The sequence below is a fragment of the Talpa occidentalis genome, unplaced genomic scaffold (assembly GCF_014898055.3).
Source record: "Talpa occidentalis isolate TD23 unplaced genomic scaffold, MPIMG_talOcc4v2.1 talOcc4.11, whole genome shotgun sequence".
Classification (NCBI taxonomy): domain Eukaryota; kingdom Metazoa; phylum Chordata; class Mammalia; order Eulipotyphla; family Talpidae; genus Talpa; species Talpa occidentalis.
In genome coordinates this window covers 40,847,564-40,874,837 of record NW_023601104.1, presented here as the reverse complement: position 1 = coordinate 40,874,837, position 27,274 = coordinate 40,847,564, and the positions used below count along the sequence as shown (strand labels likewise).

At 44.3% G+C, this 27,274-nt stretch overlaps 1 protein-coding gene and 1 long non-coding RNA gene across 2 annotated transcripts in view; both read right to left on the bottom strand.

Annotated features, from left to right (window-relative positions):
* LOC119238894 (T cell receptor alpha chain MC.7.G5-like) overlaps positions 1-27,274 on the bottom strand; it is a 252,268-nt gene that overhangs the window by 72,872 nt on the left and 152,122 nt on the right. The window lies entirely within an intron of this gene.
* Positions 7,514-25,352, bottom strand: LOC119238895 (uncharacterized). Its single transcript, XR_008549580.1, has 5 exons — positions 24,807-25,352; positions 12,528-12,797; positions 11,997-12,116; positions 11,534-11,653; positions 7,514-10,418 (listed from the first exon to the last, which is right to left on the bottom strand). It is a non-coding gene; the product is annotated as an uncharacterized LOC119238895 (long non-coding RNA).

Sequence of the window (27,274 nt, the reverse complement as noted above, 5' to 3'; positions counted from 1 at the left end):
TTTTATTTAAAAAAGATGCATTCGTCCATATCCATCCAAAGGCATTTCCTGATGTCCTTTACTATTGCATTAAGATTTTTGTCCACAGGAAAATATCCATCTACCCTTTCACAGTGCGATCTCACCTTCCTCGAGACAGTCCTCTTTGAGTCATTGGGGAGAATGGCCCTTTGGGCCAGCACAGAGCAGCTGCATTCTGAGGGTTGAAAGGGGCATGGGAACAGAAGCAGTAGCTTTGACTTAAGTTGTGAACAAAGAATATTTTCCACCCCTGACCTATTTTCTGTCAACATTCACTATGACCTATTTATGGAGATGGGCTAATTAAGGCAGCAGAGGGCGCTGCAAGGTCAAAAACAAAGCTGCCCACCTCAGGAAACTGGGAGAAAAGTCCTTAGTTTGAGTGATAGTAGTGATCAAAAGAGAAACCCCTAGCGCCCAGCGGGGACAGAGGCCCCTATTTTGTGATGGTTTCAGGTTAACGAAAGGAAGCCCAGGGCACTCAGTCTTGGGGAGCTGCTCAGGCTGCAGCTATCAATAGGTTTAAAGGAGTTCAGGTAGAGAAATTGAAGAGTCATCAGTCTGTAATAGGTCATTAAATCGTGAGGATTTCTCCACTAAGATCAGAAACAAGACAGGGATGTCCACTAGCATCACTATTATTCAACAGAGTTCTGAAAGTCCTAAGTGAAGCAATTAGGCAAGAAATAGACAAAAGGAATGCAAATTGGGAAAGAAGTGAAACTGTCACTGTTCACAGATGACATGTTAATATACTTAGAGAAACCAAAAGATTTTACAAAAAAAAACCAAACAAACCCAAAACCTCCTAGAAATAACAAGTGAAGTCAGCAAAGTGGCAGAATACAAAATAAAAAATGCACAAAAATCAGTGTCATTTCTATATGGGAATAATCCATCAGGAGATAGGGAAATAACGAATATAGTTCCTTATAATCATGCTAAAAAGAATGAAATGTCTGGGAATAAACTTGATGAAGGAGGTGAAGGACTTGTATAATGAAACTTATGAAACTCCGTTTGAGGAAATAAAAGAAGACGCAAAGAAAAGGAAAGATATCCTGTGCTCATGGGTAGGAAGAACTAACATTATTAAAATGGCCATATTGCCCAAAGCAATTTACAGATTTAATGCAACACCTATCAAAATACCAATGACTTCTGTTAAGGAAATAGAACAAACAATTATCAAATTTATATGGAATCACAGACGGCCCTGAAAAGCTAAAACATTCTTGAGAGAAAAGAAGAAAAATGGAGATCTCACACTTCCTGACTTCAAAAACTATTACATAGCAACAGTAATAAAAAAAGTATGGTACTGGAACAAAAAACAGAAACTCAGACCAATGGAATAGAACTGAAATATAAATATGCACAGCTAATTTTTGAGAAAGGATTGAAGACCACACAATGGGGAAAAGATAGCCTTTTAAAAAATTGGTGCTGGGAACATGGATAGCCACATGCAAAAAATAAAGCAAAATAAATAACACCATATATAAAAATCTACTCAAAATGGATTAAAGATTTGGACATAAGAACTGAAACTATAAAGTACTTGAAAGAAAATACAGAGGACAAACTACAGGAGTCTACCAGGAAGATGTGTTTGGGAATACAACTCCAGCAGCAAGGAAAACAAAGGCAAAAATAAGTGGCACTGTATCATAAGCTGTTGTATCTCAAAAGAAACCATCACAAAAACAAAAGGCAATCTACAGAATGGGAAAAATTTGCATACCATACATCTGATACCCTTATCTCCAAAATTTGTAAAGTATATACACAATCCAACAACAAAGAAACAAATGACCCAATTAAAAAGTGCAAGTCAAAACCACACTGACATATCACTCCTCCCATGTGAGAGTAGTCCGTGTAAGAAAGAACGGAATTAACAAATGCTAGTGAGGTTGCAGTGCAAAAGGAACTCTCATCCACTGTTGGTGAGAATGCAAGCTGGGACAGCTTGTAGAAGACAGTATGGAGATGTCTCAAGAAAATAAAAATGGAAATCCCATTTGATCCAGCATGCCGCTATTAGGTGCCTATCCAAATAACACGAAAAATTTAACACCAAAAGATTTATCTACACGTATGTACATAGCAACACTGTTCACAATGTCCAAATCATAGAACCAACCTGTGTCCTTCAACAGATGAGTGGATGAAGAAACTGTGGAGCATGTATTCCATGAAATATTATACAGCTGTGAATAAAGATGAAGTGGTGGCATTTTGGCACAAAATGGATGGACCTTGAAGTGAATATGTTTATGTTTATGATAAACATATGTTGAGTGTTGATGTTTATGTTGAGTGAAGTCAGCCAAAAAGTGAAAGAGAGATTTCAGATGATTTCACTAATCTGTGGAATATAGATATCCAAAAAACAATTACATACAACAATAGAAGAAATAAAAATTTGATTTTGGCAAAAAAGAAGATAATGCTTACCAGAGGGAATAGGGGGAAAGATGGAGGGCATGGGTCATGGAGGCAGATGGGGTATGGGCATAAGTGGTGTGGTGAAGACAATAAAGAAAAGCGAGAATTTCTCGTATTCTTAAACCTGGGGGGTCACTTTGTTTTATATTGTGGCCTTCCATAAACAAGACTATTGTAACTTTTAGAAGACATAAAAGCAGTAGCCAGAGGACTGCTCCCATGACTCTTGGGGATTTGGGAAGAGTACAGCTGGCTTGGGTGCTGGGGGCTTGCAAAACTCCAGGACATGCTAGTGGCACTGACAGCAAATTAAAGGTGGGAGTCACTTTTTAAAAAAGATTTATGTATTTACGCATGAAAGAACTGGGGTACAGGCCAGAGATGTGGGGGGGTGAGAGGATTCACCAGAGACAGAGTGGAGAACAGAACAGGCAGATGACTGAAATACACCGCTGAGGGGAGCAGTGGGTGAGACAGGAGAGGTCTGTTGCGCCATGTGGGTCACTTCCCTGGCCGGGGATCGAACACGTGCTGCAGTGGCTGTGGGTAGCTTCACAGTGCTGTGTCTTAAACCCTTGCGCCACCAGGGAGGCCCCAGGTAGGAGTCACTTTTTATTGCTGTGGCCATTGATTGGTACAGTCTTTTGCCGGATTTCACAACTTCATTTTTTAGATTACTCAGCATCTTTTCTCTGAACATATTTGAGGAGAACACAACTCATTTTCAGTCAATCTAATAAAAATGATAATAGTAACAATAAAAGTGATAATAGCAGCAACAAAAGTAAGCAATGCCTAACTTCCTGAGATTACTTGCTGGGTGTATTGCTTGTAGTACTTCATCTCATTTTCCAACAGTCCTGTGAAAAAGCTATCATTATTGTCTCCATTTTACAGGTGGAGAAATTGAGACTTGGAGAGGTTAGGTCATGTTTAAATGAACATAGCAAGTATGTGTTGGAACAGATAGGAGTTGATATAAACCCACAAAGCCTGCCCCCTAAATCCCATTCCTTTATTTTTAGTGAAAAATTAATTTTCCCACTTTTATCTAGATATCATTGCATAAGTTTAAGGCATAGAATATGATTGCTTGATAAATTTATATATGTTGCAAAATGATGCCACTTTCACAATAACTGGCACCCCCACCATGTCAAGTCTTCACCATTTCTTTTTTGTGGTAGGCGCAGCTAAGATTTTCTCTCAGCAACTTTTGAGCATAGAACATGGTACTAACTATAGTTACCATTCTGTACATTAGTGTCTCAGAGCTTGTTAATCTTATGACTGGAAGTTTGTGCCCTTTGACCAACATCTCTCCACCTTCCCCCACCCAGCCCCTGCTGAGATCACCCTGCTATTGTCCGTGACAGCCCCCCACCAGCCACTGAGCTGAGCTGGTACTGAGAAGCTCCTGCCCTTTCCAGAGGGGTGCCTCTGTTGGATGGACACTGCTGGGGATGGGGATGGGTTGGTCAAGTGAAGCCAGGCCAAAGGGCTGCCAGGGTCTGAACCTCCTGTGTGACACAGTGGGGAGCAGGTGTGATCCCTCCAGGTGAGGGTCCGTTAGGCCCTCTGGTCTCTGCTGTGGCCAGATGTCATTGAGGATGGGGAGCCAGAAGAGGACTAGCAGTTTAGTTTGAAACTGGTATTGCTTATAACCGGAAGAGAGCACTCAGTTCCTTTATTTAAAAACATTTTTAAGTTACAGTAACATCGGTATATACCGTGATATAGGTTTTAGGTGGTCAGCACTGTAAATCAACACCTGTGTATACACATGATATTCATGACTAAATGTCTAGTCCCATGCTTCACCAATCAGCTGACCCTTTTACTTGATTTACCACAGCTCCCTCCTCCCCTCCCCCAGCTCTCTAATAAATATCAGCCTGTGTGGTCAACACCTTTAGAGCAGGGACAGACACCAGGAGGCTGGATAGGGACTGAGAAGAGCTCAGGGCTTTGGAGATGTGGGTGTCCTGAGATGGCCTCCAGCTAGCAAAGGGCTGGGTGTTTGCTGGGTTCAGCTGCCAGCAGGCGGCAGTGCAAGCTGGGCAGCAGCTGTGTGGGTGGGCAACCAGGCTGCTGGCAGCTTCCTCTTCCACAGCCAGGGCTCTGGGTGCTCGTGGTGGGATTTTGGACTGTCTGGGGTTCACTTTTGGTATTTTCTCTGTGTCTGGGGCTGCCAGATAAAGAACAAAATGCCCAGTGACATTTGAAATTCAGGTAAACAATGAAAAAATATGTCCCAAATATGAATAAAATTGCTCGTTTGAAATGTAAACTTAACTGGGTATCCTGTATTTTTATTTACTAAATCTGGAAAACTTCTCCATGCAGATGCTGCGTTTTAAGTGGAGAATATTGCATATCTTTTCCCCACAAATATTGCTTGTCTAGTATGTCCCCAGTCTTCAGGGACTGGGGAGTTACCAGTGAAAAGATAAAAAATGACAGTGATAAAATGGTGTGTGTGTGTGTGTAAGAGGGTGAGATGGGAGAGACAATAAATGTGTATAAATCCAATGATTTCAAATATTGTGAGAAAAAGTAAAACAGAGAATAAACAAGGGTGACTGGTTGGCTGGGGTGAGGTTTGGGGATCTGATTTATTTGGAATGACCAGGGAAAGCCTTTTTGAGCTAAGATTTATGGAAAACTGGTCTAGAGTTTCAGGTGGCTGGAACAATGCGGCAGATAGAGGACCAAAACCAAGGCCACAGAGGCTGATGGGGAGGGGGAGAGCAAGGGAGGGCTGTGGCTGGAGGGAGAGCAGCAGCCAGACCACATGCTGGGGTCACAGACCCAGGAAGGGGAGTCCAGCCAGCATCATCTCATTTACATTTTATAAAGACCAGGCAAAGAGATTGTGCAGGGAAGTCCTGTTAGGGGGTCATCGAGTGGTTCTGACCGGAGGTGATAGGGTTTGTAGGAGCAGGTGGCAGTGGGGATGGAGAGGAGATGCACTGGGGACAGATTTCATGGTAGAAATGATGGTACTTGCTGCTGAATTGGATGTAGGGGAGACGGGCAACAACGGGCCTCCTAGAAACATTCCTAGGTTTGGGGATGTGAGTTAGTCAGTCTACTATTTCTTAGGACAGAACCTCCCAACTTTTGTCATATCCTGGATATGACAAACAATATTAATTGCAAACAATATTCAGGTAAACAATATTCATATGGTGTGTGTCAGGGAGGGGCTGGCCTCGGGGTCTCCAGCCACTCTAGGCCCCAGGGCCCACAGTGGGCACTCTCCCAGGAGCTTGTAACCCACTCCTGGCAGTTCCTGCATTGGCAGCTCTGCTCAGGTGCAGAATTTTCCAGCTGGAACCAAGCATGTGCAAAGTGCCTAATGAGAGCTGGGAAGTCACGCTGTGTCAACTGCAGTAAGCACTTGGGATCAGGCCCCCTCAGCCATCAGAAATAGATTTCTAGGATTCAGGCCTCGGAGAAGTTGTACAATCAACCTTGTTCAGTGCTTTCCCTCCTTGACATGCGGGAGGAAGAGACTAGTCTGAAGCCCTCACGCGTGGATCTCGTTTGCTGCAGGGCTGCAGCTGCCCTAGGTGCTGTGGTGCCAGCGTGATGGAGGACTGCGCCCAGTGGGTGGGGACACCAGGGTAAGTCATTCGACAGCAATTTGATATCTCGGCATGTGATCATTGTGTTGGCAGTTTCTATTTCTGGTTTTTTTTTTTCTCTCTCTTTTAAAGTAATTCATTTTTGTTGTGTTTTACCAAAGTATTAGTTCAAGATGAATTGAGGACCAAAATAACAACAGCAGTTTCTGAGCTGGAAGCATTTGTCTCTGAGAGCCACAGCTAATTCGATCACGTGACGCTCAGGGCTGCCTGTCTCCTCTCATTTCCCTCCCCTCTCCTTCCTGTCAGAAGCCAAAGGTGGTCTCAGAGGCCTCAGGAATCTTGTTTTATTCGATCTCCTCTCCCCTGATACAAAAGAAGATGATTCTGGTTGTGGGCTTTGGCCTCTTGTGTTTTTGTAAGTGCATTCATTTGTTTGCTTTCCTCTCTCACATTTCTCTTTCTCTGATGCTGAAGCCTTGGCCTCCCTCTCCTGCATACTTGGCTTACTGGTTATTCTCCCCCTTTGACTTCTGTGCCCTCTCCTGCCTCTGCTCTTTGGGTGACTCATGGGTGGAGCTGTGCTTGACCCACTGCCTATGGAGAACAGGATTTCACTATTTTCTCATTTTTTCTTTCCACAGATCAGGCCGTGTTGTGTGACAAAGTGACCCAGAGCTCCCTGATCTGTACAGTGGTGGTTGGCAGTGAGGGGACACTGGCCTGCACTTATGAAACCGAACTGTCAAACCCAGACTTATACTGGTACCAAATAAGGGCAGGTCATTCCTTAGAGTTTGTCCTTTACAGGGATAACATTAAATTCTATGATGCAGATTTTACTGGGGGTCGGTTTTCTGTGCAGCACAGTAGAACGAGGAGAACCTTCCACTTGGTGGTCTCACCAGCAGAGACTGGAGACAGTGCCACTTACTACTGTGCCTTGAGCTCCCACGGTGGCCCAGGTGCCCAGGAAGTCTACACACAAACCCCAGGCCCAGCCTGCAGAGTCACTTCTCAGGGCAGCCCACAGCCTCGGACCTGACGTCCTTCCTAGTTGTTTTGAGCTCCAGCCTGGCCTTTAGAGGCGCCCTAGTGTGTCTGCTGAATAATCAGAGGCCAGGTCACATTGGGGTGCACCCTGGCTTCCCAAGGAGCAGTGCATCTTCCCACGGCTGACTCAGTGGGCCCTTGCATGAGGGAGAGCTGGGGTGTGAGGGAGTACGGTCTTGTGTCCCTGGGCCCAGGTCACGCCTGACACAGGTGTGTGATCGTGTGCCATGAGGGCATCAGATGGTGCAGGTGAAGCGCCATCTAAGGAGAGGTCGGCAGATATTTTTGTGTTCATCTTTTATCTACTTTTGTGAATTGGTTCTGTTTTCCTTTTAAGAATCAGACAGGACACAAAGAAAGGAAGAAGACCGAGTAAATTGGATTAAAAAAAGGTCAATTATTATTGGTGAAGGGTGGAGAGACCCTTAGTGGGGGGGAACATTATACACAGAGGTGGATTCGTGATGCAGCTCACCTGAAATTTGTGTACAGTTATAAACCAGTGTCACCTCAATAAAAATTAAGAAGAATCAAATTGGACACAAAGTTATTTACTTGAAATAATTTCCCCGATTTCCTTTTTTTCTACCACTTTTTGTATAGCTACCTTATTTCTCCTGGACACCCTTTGACACCTCCATTTGATTTACTTTACTTGGAGAACAATATTCCTTCACTGGAGAGCCTTGTGTTACTCCCAGAAAGTTGTGAATCCCTGAACCCCAGCTTCAAAGTGCCTGACTCTGGAGCTCACTGTTGTCTCTGGGGGAAATAATTACCTCCAGGGAAACCAATGATGTGATGTCAAAATAGAAACACCCTCAGCCCTGGAATTGTCCCTCCTTCCTCTACTTCTACTGAATTATCTTCTGTAAAACAACTGTTAACATCATTAGATCTAATCTTAGAGATAGAAGGAGTGGGAGTGATTATTTGATAGGAAATACGCTGAAGCCAAAGAATCAAGGGTCACTCCCAAGGTCAGAGACTTGGTTAATGGCAGAGTCCGGGTGCAGTGAGGCATATCCAGAGCTCTTTGTGCATCCGCAGCCCAGGAGGCTTTAGCAGTAAGGGCAGCTGTTTATCTGGGCTTTAAAAGAGGCAGTGAAGAGCAGTCCCACAGAGAAGATGGTAAGAAAATGGGTGATGGTAAGAAAATGGGTGAGTCATTTGCCCAAGCCCATTTGCCCACGCCCCCTGGGGTTTCTGATCCATGGCCCACTGTGTGTATGACCTTCTCCTGGAGACCCCCCTCAAGGTCCTCATGGGCTTTAAGTGATAGCTGCCATGTGAAAGTTCTGGAACATTTGCATCCACAGTACCAGCCCCCAAGTTCCTCAGACCCGAAGGCAGCCACAGTCCCATCTACCATCTTAAATTTTTTCTGGAGGGTCCTTTAGGGTGAAGAAATTCAAGTTCTGCGATGCACAAGGATGCCTTTTTCTGGTGATCAAAGTGGCCAGAAGGTGGCTGCTTCATTCGCTAAGTGGAGGACAACGCTGGGGTTAAGGCTCTGAACTTGAAATCCATACCTTTTCCTCATCTGAGGCTTGCAGTGTGCTCTCACAGAAGGAACGCTGGTAACTAGGTCCTGCTCCTCGCAAGGCCCCTGCCTCGCAGAATGACTTTGGACATGGCACATAATACCTTTCTGAGGGGAACATTTTTTTTTCCATTTGAAAAAACGAGGATGTGATCTTTTTGTTCTTGGCCACTTCAGATAAACATTCCAACATGACCCAAGGTAACAGATACCAGTGTTCTGGAAACAGGCATTCTTTACTCATACCCAGCGAAACTGTATGGAATCTTTTGTTTTCCCCTGGGGGGACTGGGCTTGCCTATCAAGTTACCCTAAACCAGGGGCTTATAACTCTTCTCTCCTGTCTTTGGTTTGGGCTGTGAAGACTTGAGACGGGAGTTTGCAGCGGACAACAGCAGGGCAGGGGGAGCTGTTGCTGAGGGTTCTCTCTCACTTGTAAACTCATAAGCCCCTGCTGACACCCCATATAGGTGCTGAGGAAACCACAATACTGGGTTGCTAGGGCTCTGCTGCCGGAGCGGGTGCCCCCGGAAAAAGCTGTGGGCTTGCTGAGGTGAGAGCAACAGAGTGCACAGGCCACACCGGGAGTGTGGCTGCTGTTACTGCTATAGCAGCAGCAACAACAGCAGGAAACAGGGTGGGGGAGGGTGCTGCGTCCCCAAACATGCAGGAGACCTGTAGGCTGGGGGCTCAGAAAGCTGCGGTATGACCTTTAAGCTCTGGCTTTGGTCTGACTAACAGCGAGTGCATGCGCCCACTTTTCCGCAATGAGCAGGCCCAGGGTGAGATGAACAGTGCACTTTAACACATGCAGCAGACAGCTTCAGAGGAGAAAGCCATGAACACCCAAGGCCAGGCAAGAGGCGGTGACCGCAAATGCCTCAGGTCTAGATACCCAGGCCAGAATCACTCCCAGGGGAGTGAGGGTCTCATTCTCATCCCTCCCTCCAAAAACACAGGCTTGGTGACTCCTTCAAAGGGTGGTCCTTGTTTTACTCACCTATGTGCCTTCAGTATATTGCTGGGACTTAGAGGGAGTCGATTCATTTCTGTTACGTCAATTAACAGAAAGCAGTGTATTTCTGGAGAGTATCATGGCATTTCAGGTGAGATTAAAAAACCCCCATCGGCTGCTTGAACAGTAGTAGGGAAATCACATGTCATTTTGTTTGCAAAGTGTTAGGAAAGTGTTCTTGTGTCATCTGCCTCCCACCCCACTCCCTGATCAAATCTGGAGTATTCTGGGGTGCAATGCAGGCTGGGATGAGCCCCAAAGAGGGTGGGATGAGAATGGCAGGTTGGGGCAAAGCTAGTGCTGGGTGGAGCAGAGCCTTTCATGTTTTGGCACAGGAGTTCTGCCCCCTTTCCCCAGGGCCCGTTTTCCTTTTGGAGGATGGAACTGGAAAGCTGTTGGCTCGAAATTGCTGTTTCTGGAGGCAAAGAAAGTTAAAGGAACAAAACATTATTTTCAAAGTAATCAGTTGCAGGAATTAAAAAAGAGTCCTGTGCCCTTTTATATATCTACGTCTTTTTATAAAGCAGCATTTAAAGCAGGTGGGCCCATAGGACCTTTGTCTTTCAGCCGGGCTGGAGGATGAGCTGGCTTTGTCACCTTCAAAGGAACACTGCTTGTGTAGTAGCCATTTAAGCAAGGCTGGGAGGGTTGACTTGAATCTGTGAGACGTCAGAAGCCTAGGAGACAACACCTCTGCAGGCCTTTGGCTGTTCTCAGGGAATGTGGCCTCCCCATGCCACTCAGCCTGCAAGTGAAGGAAAACCATTAAAGTTGTCCTGGAATCCTCGATACTCAGTGCTGGGAGGCACCACAGTGGCCACGTGGTCTGGGGATGGCCGGTGCCCTGTGGACATTATGATCTGTGGCACGTTTCCTTCCTGCATGTGGCAGTAGTTCAGCTAGTCAGCGTCAGCTTATTGATTTGGGACAAGTCTTAAAACCCACTTGCTCTCCTTCAGTCATTCTTAATTCCTTTGTTTTATAGGTGCAAAACCCAGGTCCAGACAGGTGAAACTAGCTAAGGTCATAGAGACAGTTGGTGACAAAGTCAGGAATAAAAGCCAGGTCTTCTGACTCCTGCTGTCATGCTTTGTCTGTGCAGCCTCCTGGGTGGGGCTGGGTGCCTGTTTGGGAAGGATAGGTATGCTTGCAGGCCGGGTTGGATCAGTCCAACATACAGCACATTGCAGGTCATGAAGCTCAGGGTTTTTTCTAGATCAGAAGCCAGGACTGTGGAGCATTGGAAGGAACTTCCTGGGTAAACCTAGTCCCTGGTTCAAATTTCATATTTAAGATGACCCCAAGAGGGAACGCCAGTAACAGACAGGTAACTAATGCCTGAATTTGTAGGCATTTCAAGTAGTTGGTAGTGGCTGTTCACTACTAATGGGGGTGTAGGTTCATCCTTTAAGTAGGCTGGACTCCACATGGCAGGGCTGTGATTAAGGATTGGAGCTGGCATCCCCTGTGTCTGGACAAAGACAGGTTCTACTCCTAAATATTCTTCAGGTGAAGTTTTACTGAGACTCTTTCAAATAACCCATAGTTCTCTGGCCAGATAAACAAAATAGCAAAGAAAAAAAAATTTTTTTTTTCCTGTTTAGTTCCAGTGTTTTAGCTTCTGGGGCCGGGTAAGGGCCATTGGCTACTATTACATTATGTGACATGGTGGGTTAGAGTCTGGGTTGAAATAAAAGGGTCACAGGAGATGATGTTATGTTGAGCATATGAGGCCCACCCCATTCATTTGTAATATCTCTTTGTGTTTGTCTTCTTGATCTCCTACCATTCTTAAACTCCATTTCCCCACATTCTGCAGAGTTTGGGTGGAGGCAGGAATAAAAAGCAGTTCATTCTTACCTTAGAAGAAGAATAACTTGGCAGTCAGAAAGACATTGATGGCGACACTCTTGGCAAACCACATCCTGAGCCCCAGCACCGTGAGGGACATCGTGTTCACCTTCTCGGGATAGACTGTGGCTGACAAGAGTGAAGATGGTGACTTAAGAAGGAGGCTAAATTCCCTTCCAGAAATTGGACTCACAACACTGAATCAAGTGGTCTGAATTGCCATTAATTCTCCAGGCCCAGAAGCCCCACATGGTGTTGATACCCCCAGAGACCCGCAGCTGCTGCTCACACCCAGCAGGGCAGGCTTTGCAAACCCACACTCGCAGGCTCTGTGGGGGTCAGAAGAAGCCAGCCGGGCTCCAGTACAGTTTTATTTTCTTTTGAAATCTGATGATTTTTGACCACCTCTATGACAATTACAGAGCTTGCTTTAACCCTCCATTCTGAAGTTGGTCTTTTGATTTCAACTAACCTTTAGGTTTATTGTGGCCCCCTGATGTTTGCTCTCCTTCGTTTTTAGACTCTGTAATGTTCTGTGTATTTGCAGGCCCTGGAGTTTGATTTTTATCTGTAGACTGTGATTTTAGAGGACCTGGAACAAACAGTGGCAGTTAGAGTTATATTGGCAAACGGGAGGCTCAGAGGATTTCAGATTTTAAAATTGGACGAGATTTTAGGATAAGTAATTGAGTAGGGAAAGGTAGGATTTTTAACCCCATGGCCTTTGTTATGGCATTAGACTGCATGGAGATTTACAACAAGCCTAGAGCCTACTCATGGAAATCCACTAGTATGAAGGAGACAGTGGTGGCGAAGAAGAGAGATGGGGATGAAAGATGGACTTTATCTTGAATTCCAGCTCAGGGACGCAGAGTGCAAGGCCCAGTCAATGGCGGGCAACAGTGGGGCTAAGTCTTGTTTCAGTGTGACCCCATGGTAAGAGTTTGCATCTCCAACTCCCATTTCCCTCCCCCACAGTCTCTTGTGGTCAGATGGGACCTACCCGAAGAATCTGTCTCCAGATTCTCAGTGGAATTTATAATTTCTTGGTTGTGTTTAACTGAACATGTCACTGAAGGTTTATCTTCAGAGTGGCCAATCTTGACAGCATCGTACCTCCCTTTGGAGTTGAGGGTGACAGCAGTGTCAAATGTTTTTATATTCGGTTGGAACTCGACCTGTATAGCCTTGGGATAGAAATCCTTCACCAGGCAAGCGAAGTGTGTTTTATTTTTCATGACAAAAACAGATGGCTTGGAAATCGGCTGATTTTCTGCAAATATAATCAATTTATTTTGTGAGATGATCATCCACAAGGTGTGAGAATTAAACAATGATGTCAACCACTGTTCCTCTAGGGTCAAACACCACAATCCAGATCTTCTTGCATTGTGTTAGTGACCTGGGCTGGTTAGCACCTCCGTGAAAGGATATGACCAAAAGGAGCAGAAATGGAAGGCAGTCAGTTTGATTTCCAGTTAGTAGTAACTGAGAGATATGGCTGAGAACAGAGATGGAAAAGAGCAACCACAAAGGAGTTTCTAGATCATTATCTGAATTTCAATGATTCTTGTTCATGATTCAATCCACTGGACAACTGAAGTCAGGTTGAATATCTGTTTGCATCACTTGGTTTATTTGAAACGCATGAGCTCTTGGCAGGAGACGAGAGCAGGCGCTCATGCTTTGCATTATGTCTATTAAAGAGGTAAGGGTCTGAGAAGGCCTACTCTCCAACAACAGTAGTGTTGGGGTCACTGCAGAGTGCCCTCCCCACTTTATGGGCTGGAAGGTATCTGTCTTTCCTTCTTTAAGTGAATACTTATTCTTTTTGGCAGAATCTACCCTATAATTCCCTTTGAATCTTTAATCTGGGAACAACAACTATCATTTCAGAAAGGCCATATAGGCATGAAACCTGTTTTATTTTAAGCAGAGTTGTTTCAATAATTGGGTCTCCCCCTGGTCTCTTTCCTTCCATGCCTATCATCTATCTTGGACAATCATCTATCTGCTGCTCTGCATATGTATTTTTTCCCTTCCTTAAAACCAAAACCTTTTGAAGCTTTCAGGGAAGTAGAATAATTCTTTCCCATTGCGCCTTATTGAACTTTCTGAATTGTGACAAATTCTGTGTCTATGGAGACTTGGATTCTCAGACTCTCTCCAAATAACTACTAAAAAAAAGGGAGCTCTGTGAATACCTGAAATCACATCCAACCTGTGGATGGTGTTCTGGATATATTTCAAATTATAAGTTTAACTGCTGATTCTCAATACTAATTGCTTATGTATTTAAAACTTAGGTGAATTCAATATGTTGAATTACAGTATATATTTTTGCATCCATGTTGCCTGTGTCCTTGGGACTGTTGGTAAAATAACAGATGGGGCTGGGAATCTGCTTGAGAATGACTGGGTGTGTTTGCAAGCTGGGTTGGGAAAGCCTAAAACTCTAAGTTCAGGGTTGTTTCTAGATTAGGAGCTGGGACTGAGGCAGAGGATATTGCAGAAGGAGCTTTGTGGGTATTTACTATGGTCTACAGTAAAGACATAAGGCATCATGAAACAAAAGTCTTGTTAACACATGTGTAAATGAAATGATTTTTCTAATGCTCCATCGTGAATCTGAATTTGGACTTAAAATATGAAGCTCATGAGCATAGAGCTATAACCAACTCAGTAGGTTATATCTGGTTGAGAAGGAATGATTCCTCATCAGGAAATTCCTGTTGATCAGCACTTAGTAGGTGGACATAGCTGATCAGGGTTTTCCTTGGGATCAGCTATCCAGAGAAGGCCTTTCTCACCACCATCATGAGAATCCATTTTTTTTTTTTTTCCTTCTATGAACTTCAGCTAAAAGACTGGGTTCTGTTCAGGTCACCGAGGAAGGAAACTTATTCCTAAGAATCTGGTTCCTTATATTTTTGGCTTAAGCCCTGTAAAAGAGGGGAATTGGGGATTTTTCCAAAGTACCCTACTGTAACCTACTCTCGGCCTACCTGAGAAAATCTTCATTGCTGCTTCCTGACTTAGCTGAAGCCACTGATAACAGACACAGATAACCCAAGCTCTAACGGCTTGGAAACCACATATTCTGCTCATTCACCTCCCTTCAGAATTGTGACATTTCTTGTTCATTATACTGATTTTGGTAGGATGTATTCTGGTTGATTTTCAAAGGAGTCATGAGTTTAGAGAGAGGAAACTTGCCCATTTAAAAGCACAAACAAAACAACCCTATCTCCTGGGTTATTTGGCCTGATTTAGTTGGAGGATTAAGGTTTGCTTGGGATTTTAAAATCTAAATTCAAAGGCAGTTGTCAATCACTTTGGCTGGAGAGACCTGGTTTGAATAATTTGAACAATGAAATATTGCTGATGAGACAGATGTCTGGAGAAGGTCATACGCTCATGGTATTGAGCCCTGAATCTGCTAGTCAGCATTTCAGGGAAAGCATGGCATACTGACTTGGTAAAACATTTTTCTCAGACCCTCTTTTTCAATCAATGTTTGTCTGTTGCAAACAATTGTTTGAAAGTAAAGTGCCTCATCTAATCCATTTTTTGGTGTCATGGTAACCAAAGAAAAGACTATCTGACTGAATTGAGCCTTTAAAAAAAAATGCATTCAATATAGTTGCCACATGTAACCTAGTCTATTTTATATCTGACAACCCCAAATTTGAAGCTGTACAAAATTTACACTATTGCAGTCCAAAATTTAAATGAAAAACTTAATTGTTTAACTTTTGAGAATTTCCAGTTTTCCTTCTTGGTCCACAAATGTAATTACATTTCAACGTATGTTTCAGAGTGCTATTTTTTAAAACAATTGTTATTTTATTTTCAGGCCTTCTGTTTATATGAGTACCAACACAAAGCTAAGGTTTTGTGCTGGTAAACAATAAAAAAAGGAGTGTATACATTTCCTGAACAGTCTTTCTCAATTTATAAACTTAGAAATCATCTATGTTTTAGATTCGTAGAGGGAGTCCTACTGGCTCCTTAAGAATTGCAACATTTATAACAAACATCACTTAGAATTTCAAAGATTTCTGCCAATATGGGATTTAACTTGAATACTGAAAAATTTGCTTTACCTGATCACTCTGACCAGGTTAACCACCTTGCTCCTAAATCTTCCAAGCTGCAGGACATTTTTTTTCAGGTTGCAGGCAGGCTTATTAGTCTGCAGGACGCAAAAGGATGAAGAAACTGCCTTCAGAATCTGGGCCCAACTGTCCCTGACACTGTCTATCCTGCAGCCATGTGCTCCAACTACTGGTATTATTCTCCTAGATTTCTTTGTGCTATCTGGGCTGCTCGGAAGAGTTCAGAAATAAGTGGGAGTGCAGTTTTAATATATGTTTTTTTAAAAAAACAAAGAGTTACAGAGCTGCAGCAGTGGCTTAGCCTAGTGTCTTCACTCTGGCCCACTCCACATCAATACTGCCCAGCAGCTGGTTATGTTTTTTCAAGCCCTGCAAATTAGATGGCAGCCCCCATCCCAGAAATCAATTTAACCCTAGAAATATAAGGATGAAAGTTGACTCACGAGCCTCCACGATGAGTTTGGTGCCAGCTCCGAAAAACATCTGCCGGGTGTCCCAGGAGCACATTGCGACATTGCCTCACACAGGCGATAGCCTGGGCCGGCGTTGGGGCCTGGCCTGAACATCTGTGTTCTGCCTCCCCAGCCTGGGTCCTGGCCTACAGACCCCACAGCTCAGAGATTGTCAAAGCCGCCCTGATGAGATCAGGAGGCTGAATGTAAGGGCCTCAGGTCCCTTTGAAGCTAATAATAGTTTAGCAGCTGGATAAGGAGGTGAGTGTGAGATCCTGGGCCGAGAAGCATTGGGCCAGGGGACCAGGCCTGGACTGAGCAAGAGAGGAGAGGGTGACTGCGACCTGTCGCTGCTTTCAAGATGGAACATTTAATCTCAGTTTATTGGGGGGCCTGACCAAGAAGAACATCATAGCATGGGAGCAAGGATGGGGCAAGGAACACTGACATTTCTCATAATTAGTGTTGGGCCCAGGAGGGCTCAGTCCTAGGTCTTGTTCGTATATTCTGGTTTCCTTCTCTTTGGTCACAAATACTGCTTTTTGATTAGAAATCTAATTTCTCCCCCATTCCTCAGACTGAGTCTCACAATAATAACAAATCTGCTTTCTAATTCCCTGAGACCAGAGAAAGGTTTTTGAAGGAACAGAGGGTTGAACAAGAAATCAGCAGCTGATGGGGGAGCCCGGTAGTGGTGCTGTGTGTCCCGGGCGTGGGTCTGAGAAGTCAGTCCTTCTTTGGATTGTTTGTTTTTGGCTTATAATTTCTTCTGACCCTAGATCCAGATACATGCCTCAGGAGGATAGAGTAATCATGTGAAGCAGAACTTAAAGACCATGCAGATGACTTTGCCTCATCACCAAAATTCAAGAGTCTAGGGCTAGAGCCGGCTAAAGGGAATGCTGGTGGTGTAGGACCGTTATTTACTGTCAACACTTTAAGGATTGGGAGCTTGATTTGAAATTCTCAGTCCCCCTACCTGAGCTCCTCACCATCATATTATTATACTCCATCTCTGCAGGAAGAGTGACCCAGCGCAGTAACAGAGGATCAGGTGGTGGTGGGGGGGTCTGCTCCCTGGCAGAGGGGCTCAGAGTCAGTTTCATCTCTCTCCTTCTTTCCTAAACCCCCCCAAGGCCCAGCCTCAGAGATTTGTTTCTAACTGTGGAGATAATTCTGAATTTCAAGTGGAAATGATTTAAAGGGAAAATGAAACACAATACTTTTTGCCCAGATGCAATTTGCCCAGCATCAGCCAGACTGTAATCAACCACAACATGATTCTGTCTCCCTCCTTCTTTCCATTACTCTAATCTTTCTCGCCTCAAAGGTGAGAAAACTCACCAAATTTCACTATGTCCCTGGGAGCAAGAGGTAATCAGGACCCCCTGATTTATATTATCCCTGGGAGGCAGAGACCATGTTGACACTACTAGGCATTTTCAGGACTATCAGGTAGCCTGGCTTTATTCGAGTGCCTTTTCTCACTCCTTTGTTTCCTCTACAATAAACAATCTGAACACTTAAGGGTAATGCCTGCCCCATTGGACTTGACATTTTGAAAAGCTTCTGAAAGACTATTGTTCTCAGGCCTGTTCCCAGGGACTGGCCATGGGCAGTTACCCAAACTCCCTGCACCTCATTACTGGATTTCCAAACACTGGCTCTGACCACAGTGGACAATGTTTTCAGGGGAGCATTAGGACTTCTCAGTCGTTCTAACATCGGTGGCTGTGTTTCTGCATTTAATGTAGACTCCTGAACCCTGTGTGGGGTTCCTGGACTCAGGGGTTATGGGGAATGAGAATGCAGAAATATTCTCAGGAGACACAGATTAAGATGGAACTTTACGGGTCATTTCATCTGAGCCAGGTATGTTGGTTAAATGCAAGGTCTTAGCTAAAAGAGACAAGGGCAGATTGGTTTTTGTCAGCTGAGAGAAAGAAAACCCTAGGTCCTAGGTCCTTCTTTAATAATATCTTTATTCTTTCTAAACTTCCTTCTTCCTATCCGGTGGCCATGATGGCCCCAGAATGGCCATCATGACTCTTCCATGTGGCCATGATGACTCTTCCTTCATAACCAGTGCAGAGACTATCCTCACCTGCTCATTAAATGCCTGCCTTTTCCCTGATCCCAGTCATTGACTAGGGAACCAGAAGTCTGGACTAAGGACTTTCCTTAAGTAGTTGTAGAAGACTTATCAGTACTGATCATTAGAATAGAGTTTCCAAGCATACACACAATATTTTCTCGAAAGAAACCTAAATTTGCCACCAAATCTCACCCTGAATCCACCACAACAGCAACAAAACACAATGGATTTCCAGTTTAGAATCTCTGGAATTCCCAAAAATTTTCATTCTCAGGACTATGGTACAACTCCAACAGAATAAACACACAAAAATAGAAGGTACGACTTACTTGCTTCTACGGTGAGTTGAGTTCCCTTTCCAAAGTAGAGCTGTGCTGCTAAAGCACCACCTCAGACATCACTACATAAAACCTTGGTACCTGTTTGCTGATGTCTAGTTCATCTCTCTAATAGGGGGTGGGTGGAGCAGAACAAGTGTAGCTGGAGATAGAACTTTGTAAGCGTTTCTGAGATTTAAGCATTATACTTTGGCAGTTTGTTTGATGTCTGTTATCTTCTCAGTGTTGACATTTTAGGGAAGTCCCTAGGTTTTCTGCTATTATCTTCTCAAACTGCCATCTCTTAGCCCCCCAGGTCTTGCTTCAGAATCATATTTTCACAGGGAGAAAGGAATCATTTTGATTTTGCTGAGAATTGCCAAATGACTATTGTCAGGAGAACATAACTATAAGGCTGAAGTAAGGCAACCAGTTAGGGGTGGAAGGGCATGGTAGCTGGAATTAGAGCCATTGATGCAAAAGGCTTGGAGTCCCTCCAAAGGGCTAATAATGATCATAGATGACTCACAAACAGCTGGTGTTTATACCACCTCAACAAATATTGCAACAAGACCTCCATGGATTGATGTTATTAGATGCAGCTTTGAGAAGAAGTCACTAAAGCTAAACTTGGTTACGATAGTGAGTGCCTGAGCTGGGCCTCACCCCAGGTCTCCAGACTCCAGTGTCCTCCCATTAAACCAGAGTAAGAGATGATAGGACTGGAATGACACTAGGATGTCACTTGTCAAAGCCTCTGTGGTGGCACAGGGCTAGTTCATGGATGCAGAGGGAGAGTTTTGACTCCTTTTCCAGTATGTTCCCTCCCAACCCCTATTGAATTACAGAATTCCTACTGGGCCCTAGGACATGCATACCATAAAATGCCCTCATTTTCCCTACTGAATTGTTCCTAAGAATTGGTCTGGATGATAGTCAGGATCTTTGTGTGCTAGAGCTGGAAGAACCCTTGGGAATCATTTGGTCTAAAGTGCAATTAGAGTCCAGTGAATTTAAGTCACAGAGCTTGTTAGTTAAGGAGAAGGATTGGACTGTGGTCTCTCAGCCTGTTGGTCTGACATGCTTGTTATATATTAAACCTCACATGTACCATAGCACAGGTCTGGACATGGACTACATCTGCAGTGGTGGACATGGGTGTTAGATGTGCTGGTTTTCTAAAGTTAGTCAGGTAGAAGGAAGAGAAGGAAGGCTCTCTGGGAAGCATAGCAGACCAAGAGCACTACAGCAGCACATACCCTGTCGTGGATTTTATCAGAATCTCAGTCCCTGGTCCCCAGACCACCCCCTTCTAACTGATCTGCTGGAGGGATTTTCCAACAACCAAAGCATTTTTCAAGGTATTGACTTAGGGAAAATATTTAACAAAGACAATTTCCAAACACAGTGGTCATAAAAAGGAAAAATGAATCACTTACTTGGTTCTACCTTCAGGTAGGTTCCTTTGCCAAAGATGAGTGGATCATCACAGCAGACAGACCTAATCTAAAAACCATCTAGCTTTCTCTTTACGGTTTCCCTGGCCCCAGTTGCTGAGTCACGTGGTAGCCATTGGATGGGATTTTCTGTCCCATCTGGCCTGACCTCTTTCTCCTCAGTCTTGGGGCCTGCCTTTGAGGACAAAGTAGGAGGCGATGCCAGGGTCAAGTACAATATCCAGGCATTGGTCATGTTCAGATCTGAACTTGCGCTTGGAATGACGTGAGAATGTAGAAGGCAAAGGGTTTGATCAGAAGAGAAAGATAGAACATTGGCCATGGAGTAGTGGCTCCTCACTTAGGGGGGGCACATGCTGGGGCTACTTGTGCTGCTCCCTCCTACCTTTCAGGGAAATTCCATTTCATGTCAGAGCTTTGCCTCATTGCCCAACTTCTTAGTATAAAGTTGAATAAAGAGTCTTCAGTACCTTTCAATAACATCTTCATGAATATCAAACTTCATGCAAATGTTAATGACAGACTCACACTTAGAACTGACAGTTAAATTAGCCTCTGTCATATGTAAAAATCAGCATCGATACAATTCCTGTATGTCACTCACAAAAACCAAGCAGAGAATATGCATTTTCTGATCAGGTTATAGCTTATAAGGGACTGCAGGCCTACTTTGAGAATGACTAAAACAGAGTGGTTCCCAGTTGTGATGAAGTAGAAAAATGTCAGAAAACCTGAAATTTAGTTTCGATTTTTCTCTTACTAAGTGTATAAACTTGACCACATTCCTTACCTTCACTGAGCTTTATTTGGGCCCTTTATAAAATGAAAATAATATCTCCTGAGTTGGGAGATTGTTAGATGAAATGAGAGGGTTTATATAAAGTATTCTGTAAACTAGAACTTCTTGATGCCATTATTAGACATCATTAGACTAGAAAAAAGTTATACTTAAAGCAGCGGATTGTAGTTCCACTAGGATCAGAGGCACCAGTGCGAGATTGTAGGGACTGGTCATTAAGCAGAGAGCACAATCCTACTTCTTTAGGGCTTATTGAGATGAGGAGCCTGTGCACTCTTCAGTGCTATGGAGAGACCTGGAATCCAGGTTTCTGTCTGCTTTGTTTTTTCTCTAGGTCAAATGTGACTTCCATTTCATTCTCTAAACTTTCCCTCTTGAATCCAAAGCAGAAGTTCTTACAGTGGCCTACAAGCCACCACCCCAACATTGCCATTACCAACCTGACCTTATTTTCAAATTCCCTCCCTGTCATTCACTTTCCTCCCATCACACAACCTGCCCTTCCCCCAACCCCTTAATCTTCACATCCCAGGGCGTGCTGTGCTCCCTCTGCCTCAGAGGGCTCCTCCTCCCAAAAGCTGCATGTCATCTGCTCAGATCTTTGCTCAAATGTCTCCTTTCCACCAAGGCTTCTTGACACCTCTATTAAAAATGGCGCTCTACAGCCTCCTGCTAGTATTCTACGCACCTTCCCTGCTTTATTGTCCTTCGCAGGACTTGTTACCACCTAAATACTACATAATTAATTAATTTAGCTTTCCATCTGTCTTTTGTCATTAGAAGGGAAACTCCAACAAGTTTTGAATTTCTGTTTGTTTTATTCATGCTGATTCCCCAGCACCTAGAAGGGGGGCCAGCATTTAGTGATGGCGATGGACCACAGTTTGCAGGGTAGGACTCACGCTGAACTCAGGTGGGGGGGGTCCTAGTTTCTTTCATTCCCATTTCCTTTTGTCTGACACCACAGCTGACTTGTTCATTCATTCAATCAACATTTATTTAAGAATGTCAACCTATTTGTAGACACAGTAATGAACAACGCTAAGTCCTTGCCCTCATGGATCAGGGGGACATGTGGGAAATGAGCACACACAATTTCAGGAGGAGGTGAGCACTGTGAAAAGTAAAACAGGGTGAGAGGGCTGCAGGGTGAGGGGGCTGCAGAATGACAGGGAGGGCCGGAGAAGGCCTCACCGAAAGTGGCATTTAAATAGAGACCTGGAGAACGAGGGAACAAAGCTCTGAGTTCCTGGCTGAAGCCTGCTCTATTCTGGGAGAGGACACCAGGCCAGGGGCTGGGGTGTGGTTGGAATGGGGACGTTATCTCAGAATATTAAGAAACACATTGAGGAGTCCAGGATTTTGTGGACCCCTCTTTCTTTGGGGAAAGGATGATTTTCTGATGGTTACCTGGATCTTTCTGAATTTAGGGACCCTTGTACTCCAGGGAGTGATGTGAAGGATGGGCCTTGACTGCCTCTGCCTGGGGAAAAAGAATGTCCTTTGGGTAACTGGTTATATAATGGGGGTGAAGGACCGTGGGGGAGGGGAGTGGAAGGGAGGCAGCCTAACTGCAGCTTCAGACTCTGCAGACAGGTGGGCAAGGAGCTCGCTAGAGACCTGAGGGGGAGGCTGGGACAGGCAGCAGAAACCACCACGTGTGCTGCAGTAAAATGCAGTCTTGACAACAGAGTGGCGCTCTAAGGGCATGGTGTCTGGAATCAGATAGAGGACACAAATTCTGACTTTCCCAAACTGTGGGAACCCCTCCTAATGTGTAAAAATGCAGGTAGAGCCCCTAACTCGCATGATCCTTGAGAACTGAGTAATATGACATTTCATACCTGAAGTACCTCACCCAGCTGTCTGCTTCACAGGGGCCACTCAAAAAGTGACATTTAATAACACATATTGTTCTATGTCCAGCCCCTTTCATGAAGACGTCCCTGACCACTGGCCTTTCTGAGCTCCTGTCACTATCTCTGCCAGCAGCGCACACCCCCTGTGCCCCTTCAGCCATGCAGTTTTGTCCAGGCCTCTGGCTCTGTTTCATGAAATTAAGTGGCATCCTCGGGTGTTCTCTTTCCAGAGGGCTAAAAGGTGTGGTGGATTTGAGGCTGTGGGTCTGTGCAGACCTGTTCTGTTGGTTTTGTGCTACCAGAGAGCCTTGCAAGTAAGAACTTGAAAGAAACTCCTGAGGAAAGAAAGCATCAAAAGGAAGGAGGCTTCTGAGAAGATGAAGGCCCTGGGTTTGCAGTGGTGCCTCTTTAATCTAACATGAGTTGGCTAAAAAAGAAGGCACCATTCCAAGACACTCTAGATCGTGCCATCTCTGGGTGCCCCCTAACTTTTCATTTCACAGAATGCTGGAATGTACCAGCTCAGTGCTTCCCTCACTTTAATTAACCACATCTCCTTTTTTGGGGCCGTATCCATCTGTCACATAATTTGCTTAATAATTTACTTTAAATTTACTCACTGTATAACTTAAACTGTAATTAAAAGGAAAACTTAAATCACATGGACTTGACAATCGAGCTGTATCATTCTGATATCCATTAAAAGACAGTGAAATTAAGATGAAAAGAAAGCCTATCCAGGTGCCACGCATTCCACAGAGGGACACACCGGGTCAAGTATATCAGTTCACAGAGGAACTGAACTCATTAGGAAGAACTTAGTGAAATTAGTCCCTTTGTTGGGAATAGAGGTAAACTAGTATTTTAGTGAGAATGGGGTCTAATGGGGCCTAATGGCAAGGGCTTGAATTAGTTGAATTTCCAAACTCTTACTATGATTTAGAAAAGTGGCTGATTTTTTCTGCTCTGACTCTGCTAGCTCAGCTTTGGATTTCTGACTCTTTCTGGATGCAAGGTGTCTACCTCACTTCTCCCCGTAGTTTGTTAGGTCCAGGAATGCCCAGCCTGAACTCCCCCCATCACCTTCCTCATCCCTCATGCTATGCCTTTTTACTTCATCAACCCAGGATTGTCCTGCCCCCAATTATCCTTTGAAAAAACAGTCTACTCCATCACACTCTCCCCCCTCACCTCTCTAGAGCCTTCTCTTACCAGTCAGGACATGCTGTTACTCTCCCAGTAGTCAGTTCAGTAGATTTGGGACCCCTCACCCCACTGCTAGCCCTTTCCCAAGGGCCTTTGAAATGGGGTTTTGTATTTGTTTATTACTTTTGTGAGCTAAATACGGAGACCCACTATCTGACTAGAAGCTGCTGTCAAGTGGAGACTGCTATATTTTTGTTTTCTCTTTAGCAAGACACAGTTGAATTCAAATGTCACTTAAATGACACGAAAGGATACCTTCTATGTTGAATACAATCCTTTGACAACTGTAGCACTGATTCCTTTAAAACCGTTAATTGGCGAGCAGAGCCATATCCTCTCAGTGAGGAAGGCACACACCCCAGCCCGGAGGGAATAGCCCCTGGCTGTGTCCTACAGTCTTAAAAGCATTTCTTAGTCAGAAACATTACACATTCACTTTGTTCTGCTTGGAATCTGGTCTCACTGGAAACCAGAATATCCCAACTCCTCACTAGTAACCCAGCTTCCATTGGCAGCTCTAATAATTAGCAACAGACGTCTGGAACTGGCTCCCTTCCCGTGAAGGTCTCACTTGCTACGCCCAGGAGGCCAATTTAGTTCCGAGCTCTCCCAAGGTCAGATTTATTTATGTCTGGAGCCACCTTGATAGAATCACCCAGACTCACATCAACCTTGCTCCCGATCAGGTTAGCCTCTTCTCCGGGAGTTGGGTCAATGACTCTGTGGTCTCTCTAGCCTTGACCCAAATCCTGGGCAGAATTTTCTCAGTTTCCCTTGAGTTATATGGGATATTTCACATCCCCCAAGTCTATTCTTTTTTTTAACAAACAACCCCAGCCCTTACGGAGGGTAACAAACATTTAACAAACATTGTCTAGCTCTTACGGAGGGGATAAATCTTAGTTCACATGTCCCCCAAAGCCCTCCTTGACAGATAGAAGATGACTTAACCTCAAACAAAAACAAAGGATTTACTTACTTGGTTCCACAATCAGGCGGGTTCCTTTTCCAAAGATGAGTTTGTCTGTGTCACAGCACTTGAAGGCATTCCAAAAACCTCAGCGTTCTCCCACCTCCTTCTCCTATTAGCTTTTTCGTGCTGGAGGATCTTTAGGGTATCTTAGATAGCACTTGTTGATTCTCCAACTGGTTCTTGATGATTTAATCAGTTGCAGATAGCAGTGCTTTTGCTTTGGGAGGCTGTAGTTTTAGGCATAGGTGGGAGCATATTCCTGTGGTGAGCATTTCCAGTACAGTACACTTCATGAAGTTCTCTGAATTTCTGCTTTCCGTTATTTTAGATTGGTCTTGCTTCTTGGACCTACACCTAACTCTGTATTGGAAAACTGGCATCCCCAAGGTAAAGGACCTTGGATCCATGACTGTTCCAGAGTCATGGCTTCACAGTCAGCGGTGCTGTTTTAAGGGAACATGTGGCATGACAAGAGGTGACAGGATGGCATGAAACCAGGATCAGGTGCCTGTGCTTTACAGCACAACCAGTGTTAGAATAAACAACAATGGCTGGTAATTGCATAAAAACAAATCCATCTCTGCAATTTTATCTTCCCAAACTGCAAAGCAAAATCTCTCTAGGGATTTTGGGCAAATCTCTCTAGGGATTTGGGTTCAGAAATTCCATATGAGATGATTCTGATGACTCTCTTGTGCAATACAATCAACATATAACCAAGACAAGGACAGTTTTTAAAGGAAAATCTTTTTTGTATTTCCCAAATGTGGTCATAAGAAAAATTGAAGTGTGAGTTTTACCCATGGGAGGGACAGTAAGTGAGAGGCCAGAGGGGGTCACCTCTTCTGGTTTGGTCAACTTCATAGCATCCCTTCTGGGTCACTGAGCAAGGAGGAATGGCTACCCTACTGTGCTTACCCTCTGGGGCACCATAGCCATGATGACAAGTCCCCAGGGAGATGCTACTATGCCCCTGCAGTTTTTGTACAGGTCTCTGCGGGATCTGTAGCACTGTGCGTATATCCCCCCAATCACAGTGCTACAGAGCTTTACAAAAACCTCTCCTTGGTTTCACCCTATGTGGCCTCTGAGAAACCCTGGGGCCGGATGTTTTCTCCAAGTCAAGTTTCACCAAGATCAAAGGGTTTTGGCTCTTAGGTTAGGGCAGGCTCACCCAGGTGTTCTGTCTGAGGTCCTTCTGGTCCCCAGGAGAGATCTTTTCTCCACTTGTGATGAGATTGGATCTTCAGGAACCATCCCGTCCACTCCCATCTGTGCTCTTTGGCCGTCTACTCTCAGTTGGTTTCCCACGGAGGAGTATGCCAGATACTTGAATGTCGCCAGTGATCTGCATGCTGTGGGTCAGGCAGGAAATGTTCGTGGGCAGTGTCATTTCTTTTGTCACCTGCTAAGCTTCTTAGTACCCTCTGCCTGCCCCATTTTACACCTGAATAGTATTACACAGTTTACAAAGGGCTTTCATGTAAATTTAAAATTTTATTCTCTCCATTGACTTCCTAGTTGTTAAATTCAGAGCCAGTAGCCCATATGGTTCTTTGTAGGAGTCAGAATAGACAACCCCTCTGGGCGCATGCAGAGGCAGCCCCTTGGGTTCAAGCTTGGCAAACCAATGGTATCTTTGTTTGCTTTATAAAAGGCAGCCCTTTCTCCAGCTGATTTAGCTCCACACCAGAGACTGGATTTTTGCCCCACTTGCCCCCTCAGCTTGGTGCCCTGGTGTAAGTTGTAACCTGTGCAAGTAGACACAGTGGCTCTGGCCACATTCAACTGATGCCTTTTATTTATATTATTGTTTGACCTCTGATTTTTGACACAGTCATTTCCTTTTTGAAAACTCCCCTCTGGAGCTCTCAAGTCACTGGCCTTGGTTTGCCTTTGATCTCTGCATCTATTATAAACTTTATAGTAACCCCATTGAAACTGACCTTATTAAATGGTAGCCATGAAAAGTAAGTGAATCTTGTTATCAAAAGGGAGCAAGATTTAAAAAAAAAAGGCTGATGTTCACACTTTAACTGAAAGATCTTATCCAAATCCATGGCTTATTTAGCACATCACTTCTTTATAATCTTTGTGACAACTCCTTCCTGCACTGCGCACAACTACACGCTTGTCCAGTAAACACCAAACAACTTCATCTTCATGGGCAGAGTCTCATACTGTTTTTTTGCTGATTAAAAATAAAAAAATGCCAAGAAACACCTTCTTAGACTTTACTCATTTTCTGGTCTTAGCTGTTATCTTCTGTGGGACGTGCTAAATAACCACTCAAATTAGTTGCCCATCCCATTCTTAAATTTTCATGGCATCCAGTTTTTATCTCTGTCATTGTACTCAGAGCCCCTTTTCTCTCTTCTTCATTACATTGAGATACTTGAGAGGAGGGATTTGTCCTGTTTATCTCTGTATCTCCTGTGCCAACACAGTGCCTGAGTCAGTGAGTGCTCATTTCA